The sequence below is a fragment of the Suncus etruscus genome, chromosome 9, assembly GCF_024139225.1.
Source record: "Suncus etruscus isolate mSunEtr1 chromosome 9, mSunEtr1.pri.cur, whole genome shotgun sequence".
Lineage (NCBI taxonomy): Eukaryota > Metazoa > Chordata > Mammalia > Eulipotyphla > Soricidae > Suncus > Suncus etruscus.
In genome coordinates, this window is record NC_064856.1 from 78,266,312 (window position 1) to 78,288,142 (window position 21,831).

The 21,831-nt window shown below is 35.3% G+C and overlaps 1 pseudogene; it reads left to right on the plus strand.

The window, feature by feature from the left end:
* The first annotated feature begins 6,403 nt into the window (after positions 1-6,403).
* LOC126019961 (uncharacterized) lies at positions 6,404-6,503 on the plus strand (annotated as a pseudogene).
* The last annotated feature ends 15,328 nt before the right edge of the window (positions 6,504-21,831 follow it).

Consider the following 21,831-nt stretch of genomic DNA (forward strand, 5'->3'; position numbering starts at 1 on the left):
AAACCCTATAAGTCCCAATACCATGCTACTGACTATTGACTAACAGTGTTATTGCCATTTTGAAGAAAATTTAGGGACAGAGCTTAGTTGATTTAAGGACACAAAATCTATATTTTGATAGCAGCTCTTATTGTTTTGCATTTAAAAATGTTATATTTACTTATCACCTGCACTATCCAATTTTGACCTGTTAAGAAGTAAATGTCCGCTTATTTATTTATAAAAATTAGATTTTTACCTAAAGAGATGAGTTTTCTCTGGAAAATCCATTGCAAAGTTCTCATTATGTACACTATTCAATTATTATTTACATTGGTTTTGGGTTGAAGTAGAAATAATATCCAGTTAATTCTTCTCTTTACAATTCAAAGAAGTTTGACATATGCAGTAATCCAACCTTCATTCCTAAATGTTATTTTTTATTATAAAAGTAATGAATGTTCATTAGAGTAACATTGGAATATGCAGAAATATAGAAAATAAATTTTATTTTTATTTCTTTATTGAAATGTGTTTTTCATAGAGTAAAATAAGTAGATCTTACCTTAGTGTTCAATGATATTTGTAATGTTTTGTGGCCACACCCCATGGTACCCAGGGTTTACTCCTGGCTCTCTGCACTCTGGGATTACTTTTGGCAGAGTTCCAGGGACTGGAGATCAAACTCAGGTAGTCTGCATGCAAGGGAAGTTCCTTATCTCTGTACTTTAAATTTAGTTTCAGTGTACAGTAAGATTTAAAAAGTGTTCATACCTGTGGGCCCATATCCTAGTTAAAATATAAAACATTGCCACTACCCAGAAATTCCTCCATCTATTTCGGTGACCTACTTTCCTAGTCCCCAGATACTGGTTTTGATTTCTATTAATATGGCAGAATTAAAAAATGACTCAGTTACACCATATGCTACTCATCTTTCTAAACTCTGAACAAGATCAGTGTCTGTCTCTCTTCTGTTTCATAAATGCAAACTCTTCCTATTATATCACAAAGTCTCATGGCCTTCTGTGCCATCCCTAAATGGACAATCCTGAATTTACATCTATGCCATGATCTCATCTCAGAATCTCTGGATTTTGAGCCGTGCATCCAAATATACACAAATTATCATATTACTATCAAATTAAACTCTTAATTAGCCTTGATTTTTATATCTACAACCTTGTAATTATAATTTGTAAATTGTAATTCCATTTGTCCTGTTGCTTAAGACTAGTGGTATTCTTTTTTTTTTAAATAGAGTCCACATCTGGTATTTTTGGGGGTGGAGGAAGGGCATTTGGAAGTGGGGATCAAACTTCAGAATTTACACATCCTATGTACTCCACCACTTAAGTGATATTCTAGTCTCTATGGTTATTCTTAAGTCCATTCTTTTATATTATACTGTAAATTCAATAGGAAATCTTATTAGTTCTATTTCAGATCATATAATCAAATATGAGAATAGTACCACTTCCCACACCAACACCTGAATCCAAACTTTCTCCAATATTGTTGACCTGATTTAAAACTGTAATTTTGAGAAGTTGATCTATCACCCCTTAATCTATTCTCCACACAGAAGGTAGAACCTAATTTTTTAAAACACAAAGGTTTCCCTAAGCAGGAATCATGCTTTATATTTAATTTCTGTTTCACATTCTTCACTCAGTATCATAACATGAAATATTTTCTTCATGCTATTACACTTTATAAGCATAAGTTACTCAGGCTGCATTGCTATGCTGTGGTGATATGCAGCATAGGCTACTGTTAATAATAGTTTAGGTAACGCTATAGTGCAAAAAGTCACATACCTCCCATAGTTACAGTATTGAATATGTATCTAGGAATTACTAAGTTAAGTTATCTGAAACTTTTCAATTTATAGTTACATATTGTCTGGTTATTTTTTCAAAAACAAAAAAGATCCAGTTCCACCAATCTGTTTTCCCTGAACAGATTGAATTATTGTTAACATCTTTATAAACAATGTAAATAAAAGATCATTATTATTTATATTTTAGAGCTTAAAAATAGACTAGACAGTTCTAAGCTAATACAATATTATTGTCAGTTCAAATATTACTATTCTACTGCATATACAAAGAATTGAATGGTTTGTGGCAAGATAATAGAGTGATGAGTTTTGCAAAATAAAAACATAACTGGCAAATCACTTAGTTATTCAATAGTCAGAAATTTGGACAATTATTTAAATCTTTCAGCCTTATTATTTATATTATTTATTATTTATTTATTATATTACTATATAATATATATTATTTATTATTAGTTATTAGTTATAAAATATAGATGGGCCTTGAATGATAGCACAATGGGGTAGGGTACTTTCTTTGCATGTAACTGATATAGGTTTGTTCCTGGGCATCTCCAATAGTTCCCTGAGCACTACCAGTTTTAATTCCAATTTCAGAGGCAGAAATAACCTTTGAGCACATCTGGATATGACCCCCATAAAAAAATAAAAATAAAATAGGGATAATGTTCTTACAGGAGAACTATTAACTGAGAAAATATACTTAAATCATTTAGGATGATATGACATTCATAAATGTTAGTTCCTATCTTTCCTTTAAAGATATAAATTTTAGGTTATACCTAAAATTACACCTATATAATGTTGTAATACTTTGTATATAAATTATGTTTTCTTTAGCTTACTAGACTATGGCTATAAACTTATTGTTTTATTTTTGTTTTATATATATATTTACAACAATAGTCATACTGGAGGTATACTTAGTTCAGGATAAGGTAGACAGTCTTTATATTAGGATATGAGCAGCATCAGGAAGAGATTACTACTTGGGGCTGGCCACTGAATAACTGACTGGAATCCTGATTTAAAAGAATGACATTAGAGAGCTGAGTGTGAAAAGAGGAGATGAAGAGAAGGACTGCATTGTGATGCACCCAAGATACATTAGGACCAAGCAAAAGTAGGACCAAGAAGGAGTCTGAGATTGGTCAAAGTGGATATTTTATAATGATGAGAAAGAGATGAGGAGGCAAGGATATTGAAAGAAAAATCAGCAGACATAGTATCAACATAAAATCCCACTTTTAATCCTGCTTTTAAAAATGTCTCTTTGACAAAAATATGTGATATTAAGACAAAGTACTTCAGTAGATATTTATTGACATCAATTTTGAATGTTTGTCAATTTTTATTTTTGTATTTTTATTTATCCACCTATTAATGTCATTTAGTTCTCCTTTATACTTAATTATTTTTTCACAAAATAAGCTCTTACTCTTTTTAACCATCATACATATGTTAAATTAAAAAAAATTAGAATATGAATAAAATATTTTCCAATTTGACTTATTAGCCCAATTATGTCTTTATAGGATTTTCTTTTATATAATAATGGAATCCATATACTTTCTCTGACTTTTATTACGTTTTTGAAGAGATGGGTCAAACTAGTTTTATATCAAGTTGACTTTTTTGGGGTGTGGGTGTTCCCAAATTAGTATTCTTGGTCCACCTGGCTAAATTTTTCCATGCAGTAGTATGAGATTGCAATGCTGCTTAGGTCTTATTGTATTGGGGATTATACAGTTCATTTGGGTGATGTTCAGGAGCTTTCAGGGTCACAAATCTACATTACAAAATCCCTTCACTGTATTTTGAGAACTATGTTTTATCACTTGCTTTTGAAGGTATTTTCTTTAACCTACTTATAAAAAAATTAAACTAAATATTTTTGTTGTTGTTGGGTCACACTTGTTGGGTCTAGCAGTTGCTCCTGGCTCTGAACTGAGGAATCACTTCTGGTGGTGCACTGGAGACCATATGAGCCGCCAGAAAATTGAACTCAAGATTGGCCATGTGCAAGGTAAGCACTCCATCTCCTGTACTATTGCTAAAACCTAGAAAATAAAAAAATTTTTGAGGGGGTTACTCCTGGCTCTGTGCTCAGAAGTTGCTCCTGGCAGGATGGGGGACCATATGTTGGCTGCATGCAAGGCAAATGCCCTACCACTGTGCTATCTCTCTGGCCCCGAAATTAAATAAATTTTTAAAAAGAATCTAAGATGATGCAAATGTAACTTATTGAATTGGTAATATAATAGCAATCATATATTTATTTACTGTAACATCAAAACTATAGTTATTATGATAACAACTCTTCATTTTATCTAAGATTTATTTTTCAAAACCCATGAATACTTTTAGATTTTTCTTTGTACCCACATTTTTATTATAAGATAATGCTTTCGAAGGAGTAAAATAGAAATTAAAACATTATGGGAGAAAAAGAAAACAGATAGAGGGGCAGGAGTGGTGGTGTAATGGTAGGACGTTTGCCTTGCACGTGGCTGACCTAGGACATCCCCTATGGTCCTAAGTCAGGAATTATTTCTGATTGCCTAGCCAGGAGTAACCCCTAAACGTCTCTGGATGTGGCCCAAAACAAACAGACAAACAAACAAACAAAAAACAGGTAGATTCCTCTCTTTATTCCACATCCACAGTAATATCTTCTAGTATTATAACTATTTATAGTATTGATGACTGGAGTTACAGACTTTATTCTATATAAATACAAACAAAATATAATATTTATAAAAACATACATTTGATAAAAATAAAAATGAGATTTTATATGTGTATATATTTGAATATTGGAATTATTTCTCAATTTATTTTTTGCTAGTAAACAAAATTTTATTGAATTGTTTTTTTAATATTTTATTATAATGCCATGATTTACCAAGTTGTTTATGATACAGTAATTTCAAGTGTCAAGTGTTCACAACTATTCTACCACTAGTGTGTCCTTCCCTTCACCACAGCGAAAAAAATTTTAAATCACCTCAATAGCACTACTTAGTTAATTAGTCATCTGTATGTTTCTTAGTTGTTGTTGTTTTTTTTTTCTGTGCATGTGTGTTACCAGAAGATGTTCTTTTTCCTGACTGATTTGGGTTCTTAATGCTTTCTTCCTGATTTGAGACCTAGTTGATATGGTTCTTTTGAAAGTGTTGGTTACAAGGATAGTGAAAGAAGAGTCCCTCCTGGAAAGAAGAGCAGTCTTTTGAGGAGTTGGAGATTGAGCATTCAGAAATATTTCTCAGGGGTATCAAGTCTCCTGAAAAGAAATAAAACATTTTTTTACCTACAAACCACTAATAGATTCTGATAACATTTAAGTCAGTGTCTTATGTATAAGGTCAGACTCCTTCATTCACTCAGAATGAATCATAACTGGTAATAAAATCAGTGAATGAGACATGGATGAGTATTGAACCTTTTTATTTCCCTGCCCAGTTTAGTGATATTTTCTTCTGTTTTGTCATAATAACCAAATATGGCTAAATTTTTTTATTTGTGGCCTGCTTAGATTTTTAGATCTCCCCCATCTTGGCTTTATATTGGAAATATTCTGATAAAATTTCTACCATAGAAAAAAATTTTTAAATCAATTCTTGATGCATTAAAAACTTTGGAGATTGAATATTGTGAGATCTCTTGTAAAGTTCAGGTTTAATATATCTGCTATTTGAGGGATACTAATTCATGCTTTTCTTTAGGTATTAGCTGCTTGTCCCCCATCCCATGCCTATACATACAACTTTAGTCAGGCACATTCCTTAATTTCTGAGTCAACATAAAGAAAATACCAGTTGTGAATTTCTCCACATTCTTCTATTCTTCTTCCCTATTATGAGGTGCTCTCTCTGCTATGCTCCCATTACTATTACTGTTTTCTATACAAAGACCCAAGTGATATGAGAATTGCAACAACAATGTTTGTCCCCTTTCCTTATTTGCTTCATTTCCACCACAGCCTACATTTCTGCCTGGATCCTTTCTTCCCTCCTCTCTCACCAGAATACACTGTTCATTATAAAGGGGCTCTGATATTTTCCCTCTAAATTTGCTGGTATCCTTTTTTTACTTTGAGAGATTTCATATTTTAGAATTCTAAAAACATTATAATGAGAATGTTCTGTCATATTCAAAATTTATGTTCATTTTCACTTCATTTTTATTAATATTTTTATTTAAACACCTTGATTACAAATATGATTGTAGTTGGGTTTCAGTCATATAAAGAACACTCCCCTTCACCAGTGCAACATTCCCATCACCAATGCCTCAAATCTTCTTCCTCCCCACTCCACCCCCACCTGTACTCTAGACAGGCTTTCTACTTCCCTCATTTATTCACATTGTTATGATAGTTCTCAATGCAGTTATTTCTCTAACTGCACTCATCACTCTTTGTGGTGAGATTCATGTCATGAGCGAGCTGGACCTTCCATCCCTCCTCTCTTTTGTCTCTGAGAATTGTTGCAAGATATCTTTTATATTTCTTAAAGCCCATAGATGAGTGAGACTATTCTGTGTCTATCTCTCTCCCTCTGACTTATTTCACTCAGCATAATAGATTCCATGTACATCCATGTTTGGAACAATACAGAGAAGATTAGCATGGCCCCTGTGCAAGAATGACATGCAAATTCATGAAATTTGCTGGTATCTTAACTCCTTTGTCTTATTCCACGAAAGGGCACTTGCTGGATGACCTAAAACCACATGCAGTTAACTATTTTAATTTCTTTCAGTCAGTTTTCATGACCTTTAATTTTTATAAATGAACTTCTTTTTTTGGTACTCTTACATGCTGGATGTTTTTCTTGGTGTCTATAATACATTAGTGAGCTAAAACACTAAAAACTGCTTCTACAAATCTTGCATTCCAGTTGATGAGATATTGATCTTAATAGAAATTAAGAAGTTCTTCCAGCTACTCTTTCTAAGATTAACGTCTGTAAGTTCCACCATTCCCTTCCTCACTTATTCTAGCATTTGTTGGAATATAAGGTTACCAAAAGAATGGTGTTTAAATTTACCTAAATTTTTAGCTAGTCTTACATTTATAAAATGTTATTATACTAAAATTTTCTGAAGAGAAAAATGATCCAAGACATATTTGTCTTTGTCAAAAACTAGTTCTTTCTTCTAATCAATTAATGTATGGATTAAGCCCTGGGTCATTGAAAATGAATGCATAATATAAATTCTGTGACAGGATTAAGATCATGACAGAATGGAAAAATAATCATCGTGCCTGTGGAAAGAATTGAATCTGTGTGAGTAGGGATGGCAAAAACCTCCTAAAGTGACACTCCTGAAAATATGGAGCCTCTAGAAATTGACATTGGGAATAAACCTCAGTTCTCTTTGGGGTTGTCTGAGATGCCCTGTACTTATTTGTTCTATTTGTATTTCCTTTCTTCTATGCGGTTTCTGGGATCATTGTGCTATTTTAGCTCTTACTTAGCCAAACTCCCTGTTGAGAAGCTAAAATAACCTGAAAGTGGCAGTGCTGAATTTTTTTGCATGCCCAGGAGGTGGATAGTGCAGGGCTGATTTGTAATGACACTTTACTGTAGAGTAAATTTTTAGCTGTAATGATATTTTGGGCTGCTTGATCCCTCCAGATTTGCAGAAGTTTGAATTACCTTAAATAACTAGAACATAGACACTCCTATGGTACCCCTGAGACATACTCACTGAAGCATGAAAATTAGTTCAGCTATGCATCCCAGCTTCATTGAATTTTAATCTAAGGGTTGATAGAATTATTTACTGATATCTGGGAAATGAAAATCAGTCTATGAGGAAATTCTGATTGAGGGTGACAATGAGAAAAGTTGTTTTAATGATGGTCAGTTTTCTGACTTGATTACAGAAACAGTAGCAGATTAACAGTGCCGTCCTTAACTTATTGTGGTTATTGTCGAACTAAGATGCATGAACTGTCTCTCCACCTCTCCAATCAAGATCAGCCTGAGGCTTCTTTGCAGATAGAACACAGAAGAGATGGTGCTGCTTCAAGTCTAGGCCTTGCTCTAAGGAACATGTAGTTTCATTTTCTTATTTTAGAGTCCTTGTATGACTCCCCTTCTAGAAGCAAGGTGGAGTAGCTCTGACAAGGTCTAGATGGGGAGAGAACAACCATCTCTCCTAGCCCTCATGTCTATTGGGTTTGGATACTATTACCAAATTACTTTTCTTTTTGTCCAATGATTCTATGTCTATCTTTCTCTCTTTGACTCTTTTTACTAAGCATAAAACTTTCTATTTCATCCATGTACAAGCAAATTTCATGACTTCATTTTTCCTAATAGTCAGTTAATCGTAGAAAGCTTGCCATAAGTGGGGGTGGTGGTGGTGGAGGAATGCAGTTATGGCAGAGAAGGGACTACTTTGACAATTTTAGTTAGAAATGATCGCTCTGGACAAGAACTGGTTGCTGAAAAGAGATTAAGTGATAGGTATGATACCTCTTCAGTGATAATATTGCAAAGTACAGTGTCTAAAAGCATAAAGGGAAAGAGAGAGAAGAAAAATGTCTTCCATAGAGACAGGGTGGGTGAGGGGCAGGAGGGGAAGTCAGGAAAATTGGGAAAATTAGTGGCAGGAAATGGGCACTGTGAAGGGTGTTGTACATTGTACAACTGAAACTTAATCATGAACAACTTTGTAATTGTTTAACTCATGGTGTTTCCATTAACGAATTTATTTATATATGAAAAAGAGCAAATCTTCCTCTTTTCTTGCCTGAAACCAGTGAACCTTGCAGCCCATCCTTCAAGCAAATAAAGTGAATGTGTGTCATCCTTGAGCCTTGCATTGACATAAGAAACAAAAGCAGAAACAAATGAGATGACTTTAAAGCAAAATGTTTTTGCATTCTGAAAGAAAACTGGGCTGAAGCAAAAACAAAACCCCCACCACACTGAATGGGAGGAAATTTTTTATTTTTCTCCTAACTATGATAAATTGCATACTATGCATTTGACAAAAGGGCTAGTTTCTAAGATATTGAAATCACTCATAAAATTCAACAACATAAGACCCATCAGAGAATGGGGAGTGAAAATAAACAGAAACTTTCTTGAAGAAAAAGAAATCCTTATTCACCATTGGGGCAGGGTTTCAGCCTCATGCGAAACAGTATGCATATTTCTTTAAAAATTAAAAATTGAATTCCCCTATAATCCAAAGATTCTACTCATTGGCATCTATCTCAAGACCATTAACAAGTTACATGCATGTTCTTAATTCTAACACCGTTTTTGTATTAGCCTAGATCTTAAAACAAACCAAATATCCAGGGGCCAAAGCAGGGGTAGGGTGTTTGCCTTGCATGCAGTTGACCTCAGATGGACTTCGGTTTGATCCCCCGGCATCCCAGAACCAGGAGTAACCCCTAAGCATCACCAGGTGTGGCCCCCAAAAACAAACAACAAAAAGAATACAATGGCAGCTACAATCTATTAAAACTATATAGTTGACAACTACCTTGGTTCATTATTTTTACACATGCTACTTTATATTATTATAACCTAATAATATAACATAGTGTAATAAAATAATATACTCTATATAGTCCCTATAAGAGAGGGAATCTCAAAAAATAAAAGAAAGGGAATCTTACCCCCATTTTACAGATTAGAAGCAAACTTAACTGTATGGTTAAGTGACTTGTTCATGGTTTAATGTTGTGTCTAATATTCTTGAGATATTCCAAAGGCAGTGCTGCCTGGTCCTTATTCAGTAGTCATTTATCTTCATTGCAAGCTATAATAACTAATTGTGATAAATTAAGCAAAAAGAAAATCATAATAAAGACATTTTCTCTTGTAAAATTTTAAAGAAGAAATACATACAAAATATTTCTTATAATTCTGGCAAAGATTTTCTTTCTTATTTTGTCTACCATTATTATGGCTTTTTCTTTCTTTGGTTTGAGGACCATATCCAGTTATACACAGGGCTTAGTTGGCCTTGTGGTGCCATAATTGGTGTCAGGCTTTTTATTTTTTGTTTTTGGGCCACACCTGGTGATGCTCAGGGGTTACTCCTGGCTATGCGCTCAAAAGTCGCTCCTGGCTTGGGGGACCATATGGGACACCAGGGGATGGAACCGCGGTCCATCCTAGGCTAGTGCAGGCAAGGCAGGCATCTTACCTCTAGCACCACCATGCTGGCCTCAGGGTCTTATATTATCTTTTTATCACCCTGGTAAGGGTTTTATAGAGATGAAGTATTACCTCTTTCAAAGCAAATATCTAATATGTGAGCCCAAAGAGTTAGTGAAAGACCCAAATAGAAAGAATCTTTCCTCACATTTAAAAAAAATTTTAGGCTATACTTGACAGTGCTTGGGGACTACTTCTGGCCCTGAGCTCAGAGATTGCTCATAATATGCTAGAAAATCATGTGACTTGAGGGTTATAACTTGAATCTCCAACACATAAAGATGTTAACTTATCACTGTAAATATAAAATTATTTGTTTATAATGTGTTATGACAATGGGTTTTCACAGAAGTTCAGTGTGTTTTCTGGTCCACATATCTTGCTTTCCTTTCTGGAAGATGCTCATGAAACTCAAGTACCTCATTATTCTGATGAGAGTTGATACACTTCTCAAATTGGTAATGTTCTCCCTATTTAAAATCATGAATAGAAGACAATTGATTACACACACTTACAACATATTAGGCAGTATTGTGTGGTTGCAAGACAATAAGAAATGTGATGCTTGGTCATCAAAACAAACTAAAGATAATGAAGGGAGGTAGACTGACAATATATGCAGTTGTATCTAGACCTAGATGTCAGTTGTAGGCCTGGGGGCAAGTTTTGTAAATATATGTACCAATAATATTGGAGTTCTAGAATGAAGTTGGGAAGGCAACAGTTTTGAAATATTTCCACTTCCAATAGGAGCACAATCTGAATTGGCAAAAGACTGTCACCACAACTGAGGCATAAGTCCTAACCTGAGTTTAGTTCCCTGAGTCTTGGGAAGAATGGTGAATTTAAAGCTGTCCAATGAAACACTTCCAACCCCATGTTCCCTGGTAGTCTTTATGGAAAATTAATCCTCTTGCCTCATTAGCATTCGCTATAACTGGTGCAGGTTTATGTATTAGATTATTCATTTTTATGAAGCCTAATATTCAGTCTTTAGTTGGATTTCTTTAGTACCAAATACAAGAGTAGACAAATGACTACATTACTTTTCTTATTTTCTCCTTCCACATAACAACCACAACTATCATTTATTGAGCATTTACTACTATGTACTAGGAGACAGTGATATGTAATTTACATAATTATGCTATTTAATCATGACTATAACTCTCTGAGGTAGAATTTAAACAGAAAAATATTTTCAGTACTTTATAACACCCAACTAATTTAAGAAGAAATTTCTCCCTCCAAAATCTGGTGCACTTCATATCATAGCTAAGAGAGAACGATTTGTGGCTCTTTTAAACATAGAAAAATATAAGATTTGTGCTGTTTTCAGAACAGCTTTTTTTCAACTGCACAAGGATTTTCAGTAAGAAAAAAAAAGAATATTATTCCAAGAAATGCTGCACTATTCTCTCATTTGGCCCATTAGTTAATTATTGTGTGAATTCTTTCTGTTCTTTTTGTTTTTAGGCTAAACTCAGCTGTGCTCAGGATTTTCTCCTATGTGTATGCAGAAGAGGTGCTGGCTGGCTTAAAAGACCATATGTAGTGCCTATGGTTTCCATGTAAAGCAAGCACCTTACCTGCTATACTATCTCTTTGGCCTCTATTTCAGTGCTTTGATGATACAAGACAATATGTAGCCTACATCTATCCAGAGGGGGTTCCTATTCATCTGTTAATTTCAAAAGAGCATTTGGATGAACTAGCAAAGTTCAGAGTTGTTAACTTATAGGGTAAAATGGTATAAATTGTGATAGAAGAAATTGGTTTGATCAGATGAGGTAATCAGAGTTTTGTGTGGTAGAAACAAGGACTTTGAAATATAGAATTAATCTTTTTTTTTGGGGGGGGCACACCTGGCATTGCTCAGGGGTTATTTCTGGCTGTCTGCTCGGGAATAGCTCCTGGCAGGCATGGGGACCATATGGGATGCCGGGATTTGAACCAATCACCTTTGGTCCTGGATCGGCTGATTGCAAGGCAAACGCCACTGTGCTATCTCTCTGGCCTCGAAATATAGAATTGATTTTAGGAAAGGTAAGTTTCCATTTTACTTTAAGAACTGGAATATATAACATCAAAGAAATACTTATTAACTTTGGTTAATCAGGAATGGCATTTGGTAAAAGAAAACAGGCACCTTTAAATAAGACAAAGTAAAAATAATTGCAATATTATATTTCCCAATAATTTTGAATCCCATTTTTGATATCTATATTGAAATTAATTCATTCAAACATTAAAAAGTGAGGCTTTGCATCAAACTTTTCAGGAAGATTGACAGAAATCGTATCATTTTCTGGTTTATTTTATTGAATAGTGCACTAACAATTTACCAGGAGGCACCTAATTCTATTCACTTTCAGAATTTTCTAAGGAATTCCATCTTAACCTTCATTTATATTAGCAATGGTATTAAGAATATTTATTTGTTTGTTTGTTTTTCTTCCACATAGTCTCATGAGAAGAGAAAAGTTTTGTTTGTTATACAGTGTAGCTCCTTACATAATGGGTCACTGCATATTTCAGCAAAGACAGAGGCCAAGGGAACGTGGAAGAAAACAAAGCAAAAAAAATGACATCAAAATGTGATGTGTCAGTGGAAATGAGAGAGGCAGACAACCATGGGAGAAAGGGAAGTGGGGCATCTATTTTTGCTTTCTATATCTAATCAGTTATTAATTTTTGACTTTATAAGTTATTATTGGGGTACAATTTTCAAAATAAAACACAATTGGAAATTTTAAAACATAAAAACCTAAAATAGAGACTATCTTTTGGGAAAAAAACCTATTTTTCTCTAGAAATGATTCAGTTCATTCAATTCAACAAATATTTGTTCAACTTTGCCTGTGTGTCCTTGAGGATTTCAGCATCTCCTGGAAGAGTTGAACTTCTGAATCACTAATTATGATAGCATATTGTAGGTAAAATAGATTTATATAGTGTGTGGATACACAAAGGCAAAGATACTTAGTTTTGTCTGTTAATGCCCTGGAAAAATTTGAAGTAGTAATACTGTTTTTTACATATAAGTTAAAATTTGAAAGATGAATTACGAATTTCCAGGAATGCATAAAAGGTGGTGTAGGAAGAGGGAACATTCTACAAAAAGATAGAATGAAAGAAGATTACATTCTGTGCAGTCACTTCTTTTGGTCACGAAATCTTAAAATGTTTGAGAAGACAATTGGAAGAAAGTTAGATGAGATTGATTCAAACTTCTCTGATCACAAACAACAAAAACTTTTGGAATAACTAGACTAAATTACCCCTCCTCACACACACAGACACACACTTTATTAGTATGGAAAATCCTGTGATCTATATTTTTCTTTTTCTTTGTATCACATAATTCTGTCTCTTCTGCCTGTAATACCAGCCATCTTTACTGCTCATGGCTAAGACCTGCTTTTCCTTTTCATCCTCAAAATGTTGTTCTTTGGGAGAGCCTATGCCTCTCTGTCTCTCATTGCCTCTGTCTCTCTCTCACTCTCTCTTTCTGACTCTCTATTTTTTTGGGACACACCTAACAGTGATTAGGGGTTAGTCCTGACCTCGCACCTGGCAATACCTCCTGAAGATTAAACTGGGTTGGCTACGTGTATAGCAAGTGCCCAACTCACTGTATAGTCACCTAATCTCCAGTCTTTATTCTTCATGTTCTCCCTAAACATCATTGATAGTTATATGTCTTGTGTCCAGAGAAATAGCACTTTGGTAGGGCATTTGCCTTGCATGCAGCTGATGGGACAAACTCAGGTTCAATTCCCGGCATCCCATATGGTCCCAGAGCCTGCCAGGAGCAATTTTTGAGCAAAGATCCAGGAGTAACCCCTGAGCGCTGATGAGTGTGATCCAAAAACCAAAAAAAAAAAAAAATTATATGTTTTTAATAAACTTCCATATCCTGATGACTCCCAAATGTAAATATTTTTTCATCTTTTTTATCTCAGCTCCACAACTATAAATTAACTCCAGTTGAATAACTTGGAAGCCTTTCACACATTATCATTTTAAGGCCAAAACTTGCAACTTTTTATCCTATATTTTCGTGTGTCAGTGATTTTATCATTCATGACTGCTCAGGTAGGCATTCTTAACTGACCGTGTTCTCATTGAGATGTTTTCAGTGTTTATCATCTACTTTCTCTACTCCTTCAGTACCCCATGTATTACAGCAAGATTATTCTCACTGATATCCTCACCACATGGTTAATCATTTTGATCCTTTCTATAAGTTATAACCAAATATTCTTGTAAAGTAGAAGTTTAATTCTCAAATAGATTCATGAGAGTTGCTGCTTGAAGATGATGTTCATTTAGTCTACATCCCTGTGCTAGTTTCTGTACAGTCTGCCCTTGTAACCTCTTATATTTCTCTCTTTCTACCTAATTTTATTATTTTTTTAGGTTTGTTTTGTTTTGTTTTGGGGCCACACCCAGCAGTACTCAGAGGTTACTCCTGACTCTAGCTTAGAAAGAGCTCCTGGCAGGCTCGGGGTACTATATGAGATGCCAGGATTGAACCTGGATCCATCCTGGGTCGGCAGCATGCAAGGCAAAAGCCCTACTGCTAGGTTATCACTCCAGCCCCAATGCTACTTCATTTTGAACTCTGCCTAATCAATTTCCTCAACAACAAGCCTAAAATCACCACATCCCAATGTGTCTGATTAATTTTATTTTACTATAAGCATTTCAGTTAAAATAATGTCTCTTAAAGATGTTTCTCTAGTTCTGTAATGGTGGATTAGCTGATTTTTATAAGGCCTTATAAACATGATGTTATTTTCCTCTTTATGGAAAACCACTTAGAATATATATTCTTACCATGGTGAAGGATATTGTGACCATATCACATTTTCTGGCCTTGGAAATGTCAGTGAAAGTAATTTGCTTTATTTCTAGGTAGGGATATTTTTTAGGACATTACATGATTTATCATATAGGTCTCTTTCCCAAGGAACCTTCCAAATATCAGGCAGAAAGTTTGTTACTTTGTCAATATAGGCATTGGATTGAGAAGATTTTAATCAGAACTCCATCCCACAAAATTTTGAAGTACCTTTTGGTAATAAACTACTCTTATTTGGGGGTTGTTCAAAGCTTTCATTTAATCTTGCCCTTGTTTAATAAAACAGGCCTTTTCTTTATAATTTATAGCTCTTCTTACTGTATCTCCCAGTGCTGTATGTATGTATGTGCTATATGAGGAAAAGATCCTTACTATGTTATTTACTTTTAAAACTCAAATGCCTATGAAGTACATGGTACTAACACAAGAATAATTAAAGAAAACTCTTTAACAATAAATTTGGGGGAAGGGGTTGGAGCCACACCTGGTTGCTCATAGGGGTTACTCCTGGCTATGCTCAAAATTGTTCCTGGTAGATTCAGAGGACCATAGGGAATACCGGGGATCAAGCCAGGGTTCATCCTGGGATGGCTACATGCAAGGCAAGAACCCTACCACTATGCTATAGCTTAGCTCCCTAACAACACATCTAAGCATATACATTTCCTTGTTCTATACAATGATCTCAAGAGGAAAGTTAAATTATTATCTTCCCTGTTTTACAGAAAAATAGAAGTACAGGAAGGTTGAGCAAATGTATTAAAACTCTCACAAATGGAAAGCTTACTATGCTTGGTAAAATAAGTCAGAGGGAGAGGGATAACCATAGAATAATCTCATTCATCTGTAGGATATAAGGAAAATAAAAAACAGTGTGGGGGTGATACCTATAAAAAATAGAGATGAGGATTAGGAGGACCAGGCCATGGTAGGAAGTTTGCCACAAAGAGTGGAGAGTATGGTTGGAGAAGAGAAAGGTCTACTATGAAAGTGATAGTTGGAAATGATCATTCTGGACAAGAACTGGGTGCTGGGGCCGGGCGGTGGCGCTAGAGGTAAGGTGCCTGCCTTGCCTGTGCTAGCCTTGGACGGACCGCAGTTCGATCCCTTGGTGTCCCATATGGTCCCCCAAGCCAGGAGCGACTTCTGAGCGCATAGCCAGGAGTAACCCCTGAGCATTACCGGGTGTGGCCCAAAAACCAAAAAAAAAAAAAAAAAAAGAACTGGGTGCTAAAAGGGGATAAATAACATGCATGACACCCCTTCATTAACAATAGTGCAATAGTGCAAACCACAGAGTCATGAAAGAGAGAGAGAGACACACAGAGAGAGAAAGAGAGAGAGAGAGGCAGAGAGAGAGGCAGAGAGAGAGGCAGAGAGAGAGAGAGAGAGAGAGAGAGAGAGAGATAAAATGCCTGTCCCTGCAGGTCTGGGAGAGTGGGTGTCTGGGAAAAGGACATCAGGTAGGGTGAGTGGAAACTGTTGACATTGGTGATGGGAAATGCACTGGTGAAGGTTATTTTACATTGTATGACTGTAACTCCATCATGAAGAACTTAAAAAGAAACAAAAAACAAATGGAAATTCCCAGAACTGAACTTTGATGTTAGAAAAATTTAGATCCAGAGCACATACTTTTGTTTTTATTTTAAAGCGGGGGAGGGGTGGTACAAGAAGGCCACTCTTGGGGACTTGTCCAACTGGGTCAGAGATTCGGTGACAGGATCTACAGATACCCTGCTTTTTTGTCCTGGCAGTGATTAGGGATCATGTGAAACTGAGAATTGAACTGGGGTTAGCAGCATTCAGTGCACTTTTTTGTTTTGTTTTGTTTTGTGGCTACATGTGGCTGCACTCAGGGGTTACTCTTGCATCTGTGCTTGGAAATCACTCCTGGCAGGTTTGGGGGACCATATGCTGGGGATTGAACCCAGGTCTGTCCTGGGTTAGCCACTGCAAGGCAAATGCCCTACCACTGTGCTATCTCTCTGGCCCAGAATTCAATGCACTTTAACCTGTACTCTTGCTCTTGCCTCAAAAACTGTGCTCTTGACCAGTATGAATAAATGATATATGAATGTATATGTTGGTATTTAGGCTACATCTTGTAATTCTATGAATATAAATATTTTTCTGTATCCTAATCATTCTTCTATGTATAATCAATCCTACACACCCTCTAAGTTAAGTACAAATGTGTTCTGCTCCAGATAATTTTCTTGATTTCCCCAATGTTGGCTAGTACTGAGAAGAATTTGTCCACTCTGCATACCTTTACTGTTGCACATTTACTTTACTAAATTATGAATCAGTTTGCTTCCCTTTCAAACTATTATGATCTGATTGATTTTTCCATGCTTAAACAGCTATTCAGTCAATGTTTAGAATGTTATAAATGGGCTAGAGAGGTATTAGAATGACAAAGGCTTGCATGCATCTTGCATGCGGCCAACTCAGTTGAATTCCAAGCAAACCATTTGTTCCCTCAAAACTGCCAAGAGAGATCCCCAAGTTCAGAACTAGGAGTAAACCCACCTGGGTGTGTGATAAAAATAATTCTCCGTCAAAAAAACACCAAAGTTATGAATTATACCAGAACATTGATTGAATAAATTAAAGAAAAACTGAATGCAATAATGGCTTTCTTTAGAATATTTCTCAGTATTATTCTATATTATAGTCTTGTTGGCTTTTGGGCTGCAAACATTTTTTTTTTGCTTGTTGGTTGTAACTAAGAGTTTATGTCAGTTCTTTTACTCCATATTTTCCTCGATAGTTAGAATTCTCTGGTGAAAAGAACAGAAATTTAATCCAAAAACTAGCACCATAAAAAATCCAAGAATATGGATATGGTTCAGGCATCAAGAATTTCTAATTACAAATCAGTGATTTTGATTTTTGTCAGGTATGTCTGATCAGTCACTCATGGTCAGTAAAAAAGCAGGGAAGAAAAGGTATTTTTCTGCAGAAATAAGATGGATATATTTGGGAAGAGGATTCCTGCAAAATATACAGTAGATTTCCATCTAAACATCTTTGAAGATAGCAAATAAATTAAATTTCATAAAATCTGGAAATAGAGTATATTCCTCAAATGAAATATTACAGTATTCTGCACTTGAATAATTGGTCCACCCATCAGGAATCAGTTTTAAGTACAGTGACATGGTACATGGCAGCAAAAATAAATTCAAAAATAAAAAATAAATGGCCTGTGTTAGTGCAAAGATAAGAAAGGTTTAGTGAGGCCTTGTCTCTAGGAATTTAGTAATTTTGTGTTACAAGGCCAATTTCAATCCCCACTTCTGTCTTTCCGTCTGACTAAGGTGCTGTGGCTCTTTCTGTTCATTCATATGGCACCAGGCGCCCAATTGTCTGCATATTTGCAGCAATTCAGAGCCTCATTTGCCCTCAGCTATTTGCTAATTGTTACCTCTCATTTCTGCCGCAGGTTTTGTTTATCTTTTTGGGGAGTTGGTGTGGGGAACATGCACACTCAGAGGTGGGGAAAGCAGAAATATCTGGGTTCAGTGGTTTGAATACTGACGAAGCTGAGGCTTGTGTCTGGGCAAGATCTGTGGAGTTTCTAATTCTCTAGGGAGCAGGGTGCAAAAAACTATCACAGAAGATGTGCTTTCTGCCTTAAGGAAGTTTTTAAAATCTTAAGCCCTTTTTTCACATCAATATCTTCCTTGGTGGCCCGGTCCAAAATTCCCCTTACTTAAAACTCTGGCACGCTGCCTTTGGGATCTTGTTAGATAACTTTTCTAAATCAACACTATCTCTAGTTGGTTATTCTAATTTCTTGAGGGGTGTTTGATGGAGGCATTACCATAGAGAAGTAGAAATATGACTGGTCTCATGCTATTTATTCAGCTTTGTTCCCTGGTATGGAGCATGGCATGGGGCTGAATGGAAGAAGGAATGCAGGTAGCAGCATAAAGATTTGAGACAAGGACTTCGGGAACTGGATAAATAATTCAGTGTGCTGAGTGCATGCTCTGAATGTATTAGGCCTGAATTTGATCCCTGACACTGCATGGTCACCAAAGTGCTACCAGGACTGATACCTGGGCACAGCTGGAAGCACTTGAGCAAGAATCTCTGGATGTAGTTTAAATCCACTCCACACCACAATTTGTGTCCTTTCCCCAAAACAAAGGAGAATACTTTGAGATTTCATAAACATTTTTATTCTTAACTAGAGCAAAGACAAAGCTGTGTAATATCGTCAAAGTAATTCTTGCTCATGTAATTCAGTAATAGTTTAGCTTACAGACCCTTGACAAGAGTCTTCAAATAGTCACTCTGGTCGTGCAATCCTTCTCAAAGGCAGCCTCCCATATCTAAGATTTCCCTGTCATGTTCTTTCATCTGGGTCAAAGTGATGACCTTCAATGCTCTTTTTAAAACCTCACATCAGCTACAGGTCTTGTACCTTCTTGTCCAATGCCTTCACCTTGCTCTTTGAATTTGTCTTTGCCCACCCAGATATCTGTTTTCTCATAACCAGAACCACTTTGAGATTCCAGGCCTGAAAAGGTGAACTACTTAGTTTAAAGGGATAAACTAGCTATTAAATGTCTGAACTTAAAAGCAAAATTAAAAAAAAAATTGATTCTAACACCCTTTCTATCTCAGTACATCTTTATACCTAGTAACTTGCTTTCTGCCTGATTCTGATTCTAAATGATCAAGCCCCTAATTTTTCTCCAGTAGAAACTTGGTCATCTATCTGAGTGCAAAGCAAGCTCCTGAACTGCTATACTATTGCTCCCCAACTAAACTTTAAAGATATTTTTAAAAAAATAAATAAGATAAAATATTAATATTTAAAAAAATAAACATTATCATACCAGTTTAATTACTACTGCTTTATAGTAAAGTTAAAAGCTGGGGGGGGTGAGAGATAGCACAGCAGTAGGTCATTTGCCTTGCATGCAGCTGAACCGGGAGGGACCCAGTTTGATGCTTGGCATCCTATATGGTTTCCCAGCCTGCCAGGTACGAATTCTGAGTACAGAGCCAGGAGTAACCTCTGAGTGCTGCTGGGCATGACCTAAAAACCAATCAATCAATCAATAAATGTTTGAAAAAAGTTGGGAAAAGTTATGTCCCCCTGTCAAAACAAAACAAAACAAAAGACTCTATGAAAGGTATTTTACAACCATTGCTCTTTACAATTACATTTTTGTATGTTGTTTTGAATTAAGTTCTAAAGGATTCTCTGTGATGGATATAAATATATGTGCTTATTAAGATTTCACCACTCAATAAATTTGAGGACTGAGCTTATTATTCATTATGAGGGCAACATACAATTTAAGCTTAATAAATATTCATTGAATCACACTGATACTGCAAGACAAAAATGGTATCAACATCAATGTTTTTATTTAATTTATTAATTTTTGAAAATAATTGCAGGAAGGTACAATAAGAGGACTTCTTATGTACAAATAATGTTTATAAAAGTGATCAGTACTTTTGATTTAGTGAAAAACAATCTATACCTTTAATGAGTCACAGATTACAAGAAATATGGCCAATGTGTCTATTGTTTAGACATGATACTTTTATGCCTGTGTGATTTTATTTTTATAAAGATAATTAAGTATTTATTACAAATTAATATTATAAAAGGAATTAATAATGTAATGGGTGAAACAAGGAAAATAATATTCCATGAACTTATATATTAGGGATAAAATTTTAATATTTTAGTCCCATCTTACAATTTTCTTTTTTTTAATTTTTAAAAATTTTGTGGTCAAATTAAAAAAAAATTGTGGTCAAAGTGAATTACAAATCTTTTACAGTATAATTTAAGGCACACAGTGACAATGAATGAGGGGCATTTCCACCACTACTGTTGTTCTCCCTCCACCCTGTTCCCAGTATGCATCCACATCTCCCTCTTTTACCCCCGTAATGCTAGTAGTGCAAACTATTCCTCACTTGTACAGCTTGTTGTAGATTGGGTATCGATTCTGTTGTTGTTGTCTTTGGATTTGGTATTCAAGTCTGATCATTTTTTATTTCCACCAAATGAACATACGACTGTCTGGTCTTGGTACCATCCATTTTTCCCCCTCCAATTATGAGGTTGATCAAGGTAATTCCAGTAATTGGCTCTATTGGAGATATAAGAGAAGATATGGGAGAAGAAGAGAAAAAAAGGCAAAAGAGAAAAATAGGAGGGGTTCATCTAGGTGTTATAAATATCCATTTAGAAGAAAAAAAAAGTAGAAGAAAAAGAAAAAAGAAGAAAAAGGTAACAAAACTAAATAAGACAAGACAAAAAAACAAAAACAAAAACAAAAACCAATAAGGGAGTTAACAACAAAAGTACAAAAAGAATTAAAAAAAATAAACCAAAAACCAAAACCATCAGCTACGAAGAAACAAACAAAACAAAAACAAGCAAACAAACAGAAAACAGACCAGCAACTTCTTAAAAAAGGGTTGCGTTTCTTCTTCTTTCTTTCTTTTTGATCTAGGGATAAGGATTTGTCATTATTTGCTACATCTGTTTCCTCTTTTTGATGTTATAGTCACAGATCAGTGGTAGCACCTAATACTTGTCTTTCTACCTTGTTTCTTCCTTATTTTTATACTTAGTTTGATTCCTCCAGTTCCATTCAAGTTATAGAAAGCTGCATGATTTCCTTTGCAGGGGTGGTGGGTGGGGGTTGGCTTAAGCAAATAATAATTTACTACTATCACTTATATCTGTGCAGGTTGAATGAGTCCAGATGGGTAATTCTTGCTTGATTCCTTTAAAGTGTGGCAGGTATTGCCTGGGGTTGGAGTCATCAGGAGATCCAACTGGGAAAGAATAATTTCTTGACTCACAGAGTTATTATACAAAGTTTACTCTTCCAGAGTAAGTATGCCAGAGGCCAAGGGATTCTTTTTAATCCATCTTTAAAATATATGCAGCATTCTTTCCA